Source organism: Balaenoptera physalus (assembly GCF_965194825.1).
Source record: "Balaenoptera physalus genome assembly, chromosome: 11".
NCBI classification, from domain to species: Eukaryota; Metazoa; Chordata; class Mammalia; order Artiodactyla; family Balaenopteridae; genus Balaenoptera; species Balaenoptera physalus.
In genome coordinates this window covers 91,349,170-91,357,219 of record NC_138896.1, presented here as the reverse complement: position 1 = coordinate 91,357,219, position 8,050 = coordinate 91,349,170, and the positions used below count along the sequence as shown (strand labels likewise).

Below are 8,050 nucleotides of genomic sequence, written 5' to 3'. Positions count from 1 at the left end.
CCCCAGGTATTCATTTTATATTATCATGGCCTCTCTTTTATCTGGAGCTATTCAGTGTCTTGTTTCCCCTTGTGGCCCGTGGAGCTGGGTGTGTCTGATTCTTAGACAGGGAAAAGGAAAAAAAATCACTTTGCCTTTCTGAACTTAAGCTTCCTCCTCTGTAAAATGGGGATTGCAATTTCTGTTCACATTGTGACAACTAAATGAACCCCTGTGGCTAAGTAACCCATTCTAAAGCCTGCCCCTCAATCCAGATTTTTCTAAAGCTCCCGCAATCCAAATGTCCAAATGCTGCTGCTTTTATTTTTATTTTATTTATTTTTTTGCCTTTCTGACCCAGCCTTTCCAAAATGACCTGGCACTCATAGAACAAATGTCATTAACTAAGTCTTCTAAATCACTGCACCTTTTAACATTTATATTGTATTCCAGCCATTGAAAGTTCCAGTTCTTACCGAATCCCAGGCACAGGGCAGGTAGACAGGACCACATGGAAAGGGATCTTTTTTTTTTTTTTTATTTAAGTTTTTTGTTTTTTAAATATTTATTTATTTGGCTGCGTCAGGTCTTAGTCGAGGCACGTGGGATCTTCGTCGCGGCGGCATGTGAACCCTTAGGCGAACTCTTAGTTGCGGCATGTAGGATCTAGTTCCCTGGCCAGGGATTGAGCCTGGGCCCCCTGCGTTGGGAGCGTTAACCAAAATGGCCTGGGCATATAAAACTTATCCAGGTTTATCTCTGATGGTACATTTCCTTGCCTAGAAGTAGTCTCTGAGTCACCATGTCATGTTTGGAGAGAGTGTGGGAAGGGCTCCAGGTGGCCTCTGCTTTTGCTAAGCTACTTTGTCACCTCCCCCCTTATCCAAACCATCAGTCCTCGAAACACCACCTCCCCAAGGGGCCTTCCCAGACCTCTCCTGATCCACTCATCTCCCCCTGCTCTGTGGTCTCATGGTGCTTAATGCCACCACCATGCCATTTAGTACTTGTGTAACCACCGCATTGCATCACTCTCTAATTATTTTGTGTGAGGCTGGACTCCACAGCTGGGTCACAAGCATCTGTAATGTTTGTTGTTTGCTTGTTTGTTTGTTGTTTGTTTGGATGCTCCCGGAGACAATTAGTTTACAAACGCAGACCTGCAAAGGAGGTAGGCCAACTTGTAAAAGCATGCTTGAGTTTTATGGATGCCTCTGAAAGAATCTGTCTTTAAAAAAAAAAAAAAATCGCTTCTTTAAAGGGCACCCTGATGTTGTTCACAGACGTTAAATCTCTAATGAATTTTAATACCTTTGAAAAAAATCGCATGTGGATTTTGAAATGAACATTTCTCCTCTCTCACTGTGCCTTGGTTGGAGAGAACTTCCTATATTTTTATTTCCTGTCTTTGGGGCCCTGCCAGCCCCTACCGAAGGAGGGCCTTGTCTCTTTAAGAGTCAGAACTCTACTGATGCATGGTACACTGGCAGATTTAAGGCCCCTCTCCCCAAAAAAGAATGCCCTTGGTTCTCTGTTGAATATTCATGAGAAGGTGGGGTCACATTTTTGTGACCTGAAAAACTTCCATTAATAAATTTGTTATCTGACACAAAAACACTTTAGGGTGGAGCTCGATCAGTGCTGCACCCATTTAACATCTGATCATAAGTTGACAGTCAACTGGCGCTTTTGTCTGTTTTGCTGGCAGATTAATGGGGGAATTGTCTGCTCCTGAGCTGACCTGATTGAAATTCAGGCATTTGCTTGATCGGAAATAGTATCAATATGCTTTCTGGTTTGTAGTAACCTGCATTAACACCTCAAATGGAAAAATATTTTCAAGTAAAACCGAAATTACTGGAGTAGGATTTGTGGCCTTTTTTTTTTTTTTAATTGAGGGAAAATACGTAATCATTAATGTCACGACTACTTTTCCTCGAATGTTTTTGAGAAAAATAATTAAAAAGTTAGAGTTTTGTATGTTTGTTTTGTAAGTATAGGCCAAAAAGTTTTTCCCTAAATTGAACAAGGGTAAATTAGAGAGGTGATTCTAGAGCTGCCGAAAATGACTAAATTAACCTGGCACCGAAATCGGGCCAGTTGAGCCCACCAAGTTTAGCATATTGGTGACTTTTTTTTTTTTTTCTCACACTGTACTCAGCTTTAAACAGCTTTAAAGAGCAGTGACTAATAGAGGTCATCTTCAAGTGCTCATTGAGAGTAGCCTGTGTTGATGTTGTAGTATAAATAAGAACGGAATTTAGAGAATTATTCCTTAGCGAAAGAGTGGCAGATGCTTGCTTCAGCAGCTGTCGTTCTAGGGGGCAAGGAGCTTGGTTCAGCAACGAGGTACGTTGGTTATTTATTTCAACCCCCGTGTCGGGTTCGTTTTCCTCTGTGCGCACAAGCACACTCTGGCGAACCCGGCTCTTGGAAAGAAAAGGGGGGAAATAAAAGAGGCCAAGGCTGGGTTAAACCAGGGACGTGAAGCGAAAGTTCTCCCGCAAAGGCCGTTTTCGAGGAAGTTCTCCTGCGCTGCCTTTGAGCCCCGCATCCCCTTCCGATTCTAAACAGTTGCTCCGAGCAGTCGGGGTGTGCGCCGGACGCACCGGTTCCCCTGCGTTGCCGCTCGGGTTGCTCTGAAAGGCCGGGACAACTCTTTGTCAGTTTCCAAGAGGAAACAAACACCGCCACCCCACCAAAAATCCCCGACCCGGCAGCCCCGGCCGGAGGGAGAGATGCGCGCCGCGCCCGGCTTCCCAGACGTCAGCCGGAGGCGGGTCAAAGGGTTAACAGCAATTAAGCGGAGTTGCTCCCGAAACAAAAGCCGGGTTTCAGCCGAGCGTGATTTCACCTGCCGCGCGGAGGGGGGCCGGGGGGCGCGGGCGCGGGGCGCGGGCCGCGGAGCCCATTGTGTGGGGCGCGGCGCGGCGCGGGGTGTTTAGAGGCGGGTTGTGATTGGTGGAGCAGGGCGGGGCGGGTGGGCGCGGCGCGGCGCGTCTTGTCAGCCCGCGAGCCGGAGCGCCCCTGCGCGCGTGCAGTCCGCCTGCACGCCGAGGCCGCCGGACCCCACGCCTGGCCCGCGCGGGCGCCCTGAGCCGGCTCCGCGCGCCTGGCGGCTACATGGAGAGTGTCAGGTTGGTCCCTGTGATTGATCTTTGCCGTTCTGCTCTCCTTCCCCGGGCTCCGCGGTGCCAGCTTCCTGGGGCCTCGCTGGGGAAGGCAGGAGCGCCCGAGGGTTTCTAAGTTGAGTCTTTTGGAAAAAAAAAATAATAATAACCATCGCTGTTTACCAACTTGGGTGGGAGTTGCGCTCTGGAAGTGGAGGCGGGGGGAGGGAGTGGTGGAGGGGTGGGAAGAAGCAGCTCCAGGCCTGTGGGTCCTGGAAGAGAGAGATTTCCACCACCACCACCCCCCCCGTTTCTCTCTTGCTCTCCCTTTTTTAAAATGTTCATGGGTGGGGTGTAGTTGAGAGTTGAAGGAAGTCCTGCTTGTGTTTTGCTCTCGCGCTCTCGCTCGCTCTCTCTTTTTTTTTTTTTTTTTTTTTTTCGTTTGCGACTGGTTTTCTGCCGTTCTGGCCTTCAGGCAGCCACTTTGGTAAAGCCCTCGCCATCACTCCATTCGGGGGACGTATCTGGGGTGTGATTTATGTCACTTTCAGAGCGTGTGACATATACAAGGAGCCTTCCATCTCAGTGTAACCCGTGTGGATGTTTCTTTGCTTCTGATAGTTTGTTTCTATATCTGTCTAGGCTATTTTCAGCTTAGCTGTTCAAATTCAAGGAGTTCACACACAGTCAAGGGGGGAGGGGGACGAATAAAGCCGCACACAGAAAAGGGCAGGCTGGCGGAGGGACACTCAGGCAGGTTTGGACGGCTCTAGCCTCTGTTGCATTACTTTGCTGGTTAATTAAGTAGTGAGTGGGCTTTGGGTTAGGACGCGCAGCAGACTGAGGGATTGTCAGGAGGTGCTCCCATCCGAACCGGCTGTGAATGTAGCTACCTCAACTGTCAGAACTGCCTGAAAGACGGTCAGTGGAAACGAGACTTTCTTGGTTCCCCCCGCCCAAGTGTCGTGATGGGAAGGAGGGGACCTTTAGGAAGTGGGTGGTAAAGTTTTAGAGCAAAGTACATATAGACTCTTTTCCTCTTTGGGTTTAACTCCTTCAGGGCCTGCCGGTTCGGAGTAAAATATCTAATAATTTTATACTCTTGTCCACACAGACCAAATGTTCTAATCAAGCCAATTTAAAAATGCAAATCATCTAATTTCCATAGATTCCAACATTCTGAAAGTGACACGTTTGGGGGAAAAATTAAGCCTAATAACAGGAAATGTGAATCATACTATCAGTGACTAATCTGCTTAAGAAAAAAATAAGTTACATTTATTTTATTAGGAAGTCAGTGTTAAAGAAGCCATTTTTTTTTAACTTCAAATCGAGTGAAGTTTTTATTTTAGAGGCGGCCTTTTTTTTTTTTCCATTTGTTTGTAATAGATTTTCCAAGAGGAATGCTCAGTCAAAGCTGGTTTATGTGGTAAAGTGTTCAAGCTAGCATGTCATTGTCAAAAACCTCAAACATGATCGCATTAAGATTCTAGTTTAGGATCTGTTGCTGTTACTGTTGTTTAAAAGAATACAAAGCTTTCTCGAATGTTAAGACTCCTCACTAAGTAAACCGAACGAAGACTGAAGCACATTCTCCTAATTGATGCCCTTCGCTTACATGGAAAAAAGGTCTACTTCTATTTTACGTGATTCTTTGTAGCTGCCTGACACATTTCAGTGGAAAGTGTGTAAAAATGAAACCAAAATACAGACTGCCTACCCAGAGACACTGGCTGACTTACTCTAGGATGTGATAGAGCTGAACTGAAAACGGATTGGGCTGACACTTGATAATCAAAGTTGATTTATTGTTCATTAGTACTGCATTAGCCCTTTCAGGCAAGACAGTTATTTGTGTAGTGGCCTGTCAAGAGCCAGACTGTGAGCACCTGTCATTTCTAAGGCATGAGATAAGCAACCAGATATTAAGATGATGCAAATAAAACTATGTTGGACTAGGTAAAGGGCCACATGATCATAAATTTTTTCTTTAAAAGAAAAAAGAGCATGGGTCACTACCAATCTGTAAGAAGAAATCTATTAACTATATATATATATATATATATATATATATATTTTTTTTTTTTTACCCATGGGACTACTTATAGAATGAAAGTAATGGCCTTTATGCTCTCTTATTTGCTCCCGGAACTTTCTTTTCTACCCATATGTGCAGCTCATTTGATAAAAAGTTGGTCAGTTAAGGAAATGAGGAGCCTAACATGTCAGTTCTTTAATCTGAGTAATTCAAGAAAGGTAGGCTTCCCACTTGTGTTGTGTGTTTAAATAAACATATTTCATTAAATGAAACTCTCCTAAGCATGGGCTGATTATATGAAGATGTGATGACATCATAGCTAAGCTATGCTAATGTCGGATAATAATGTCAAGGGCATTTTCTGCAACGTGTTTCACTCTCGATTTTTTTCTTCCCTCCCTGGAAGGGAATGATCTCATAATATACAATAGAAAACAACCGAAGTGTCAAAAGAAAACAAAATTAGTGAACTTTTGTCTGCAGCCATAGAAACGCGGATTAACTCATATTTTTCCAGAGGACGGAATGGAAACATTCTGCAAGAGGCTATATAGTGTATTGTCTTCTCTGAATTTTCATTTGACAGGGATTTTAGAGGCTGTGATCTTAATTAAATCTCAACTAGCTGAAGTAATGCATCTAAAGGCATGCAGTGTTGCGTAACCTTGCTCAGTTGGTAAACCATAAATCATCGGAAAGCTTATGATAGGAGTGGTTGGCCTGAATTTTGTTTGTTTGTTTGTTTACAGTCAAGTGTACTGTAAAAACAAAACCCTCACCATCACTGCCTTGTATTTGCACGTTGTCAGGAGCTGTCACTTGAAAGATAAACTCTTTCATGACGCTGACCAGTTCTGCAAACTTTTCAGCCAACCTCCACACAATTGCAAGATACAGTGAAATTAAAATCCAGATTAATTAAAAGCAATGAAATTTCAGATTTATCTCAGCTGAGTAAAGTGGCAGAAGTGTGTTGGTGCTACAGGGTTTTACTGAGGCAATCAGGAGACAGTAGTGTGACGAGCTTCTTAGCTTGAACTAAAATGTGAATAAAATTTGAATTGGCCAAAAAAAGGAGATTGAAGAAATTTATTTTACTCTGTGGCTTAGTTGTAGATGAACACCACTAAGGGGAAACTTAAAACTGTCCTCTTAGGAGTTTGGCAAATAGAATCGTCCGAGTCCACTGCAGGTAGTTCTTTGTGATTTATTAGCGAGGGATAAGGCAGCAACAGTTAACCAGAGAAGGTTGGAGTAAATAAATACATAGTGTCTGGTGTGTGTGTTATGTGTTAAAATGCGTATGAATTTGATGACAAGGAGTTACAGTCATTTAATAGCTATTAACTAGTCCAGATCTTACGAATTCTACTAGTGCTTGTAAATACTAGGTTATTTACTTTCAGTGTCTTTTAAACAGATGTTTTTTTTACTGCTGCATTTTTTTGGTTCATATGTATGCTCTAGTAGAAGCAGCCATCTACACATAAAAATTGAGAAAGCTATCGTGTGATATATTGATTTTATATATCTTTGTACGTAAGATTTCATACAAGACTAGGAGTTATGTTGCTGATAAGCTGTAGCTCTCCGGGGGCAGAGAAAGAATGCAGCTTCGTGTATACCTGCATGGCTGGGTTTGGGGACAGACATGAATTTGGTTTGGTTTGATGAAAGATTTCTATTCTTGGCAATAGCATGATATTTCTGGACATTGGTTTGAGTCATTTCAAAGTGTGCAGTACTTTTTTTTTTTTTTCCCCTCCTCAAAAATGGCATTCTACATTCAGTTTTATTTACTCTTTTTTAAAAAGAGAAAACTCAGCTACCTCTTAGCTAAACAGTCCTCTACAGATAGTGGGAACTTGAACTATCTGGAAAGACCTGAACTGGGCCTCTACTTGAGGACTGTAGGAATAATCTCTGAGTCTTTCTTCCTACCTGACAGCTATTTGAAGAGAAATTAATTTAGAATGAGAGAAATAAATATTGAATACATGCACTGTGCCTCCTTTTCAAATCCGGTTGAAAGCAACTAATCAATGAAGTTGCTGGCTAAATGTGAGGGTGCGCTTTTTTTGGGATACCTTGGTATCATGTTTTAATTTTTAAGCTTTATCTGGCCCTTAAATCTGAAACATCATTGTTCAAATAACTGAGAACAAGGTAAATCAACAACATCAAAAAGGTCGGCTTCTGTGATTTCTCAAGGGCTTGTTATTTTGTACTTCCCAATTCTATTTGATGTCTTGACAAAACAAGATGACACAGGGGAGAATACATTAAATTTTGATTTTTTTCATCTAACCTGTTACTGTTGTGGCAGCTTAATTTCTTTTACTTTGTCCTGAAGATGGCTTTTTGTACAATTACTCTAATTGTCACACCACTTCATGAGGGTGGGTCTTCATGGCTTTCCCATTTGCCTTGATTTTACTAGGCATTTTTGAACATGTTTTGGCCTTTATCACGTAGGGAGCTTTGGGTTGGGCTTTGTCTTCATTAGAAATAAATCAGTGAATGGTGAGATTGTCAAAGAAGCAACTGATGCTTTCTCATTAGAATCTAATTTGCACCCCTTAGCTTAACTGTGATGGATAAGGTAAAGGTGTTGGAAATAGGCAGGAGAAACTACATAATTTGAGAAACAGAAGTTGTAATTCTGAAAAAAAGGGGAAGGAAAGGGTGATTGCACCCTCAGTCAGGCCGTAAAAACGTTGGAATGATCTTATTTTGGCCTACCTGCGTGTTTAAATCCAACTAAAATCCCCCCTGTATCTCAGTAAATAGTAAAATATATATGTATATATATTAATTATATGTATATGATATATATTTTTTCGTAGTTAAGCACCCTATGATATTTTCTATGCTGGTTGAAGCATGAAGAGCTATCCATTTAATTCTTAGTCTTAGAAAAATG

At 42.4% G+C, this 8,050-nt stretch overlaps 1 protein-coding gene across 13 annotated transcripts in view; it reads left to right on the top strand.

The window, feature by feature from the left end:
* Positions 1 to 8,050, top strand: part of FOXP1 (forkhead box P1) — a 590,027-nt gene that overhangs the window by 481,912 nt on the left and 100,065 nt on the right. The window contains exon 1 of one of the 13 annotated variants that reach the window (XM_082412245.1): positions 975 to 2,328. The exons of 11 other annotated variants lie outside the window; for them this stretch is intronic. The gene's annotated coding sequence lies outside the window, so the exon portion shown is untranslated. Of the gene's footprint in view, positions 1 to 974; positions 2,329 to 2,965; positions 3,117 to 8,050 lie in introns of those variants that run through there. One more of the 13 variants, XM_082412244.1, reaches the window with a different exon arrangement.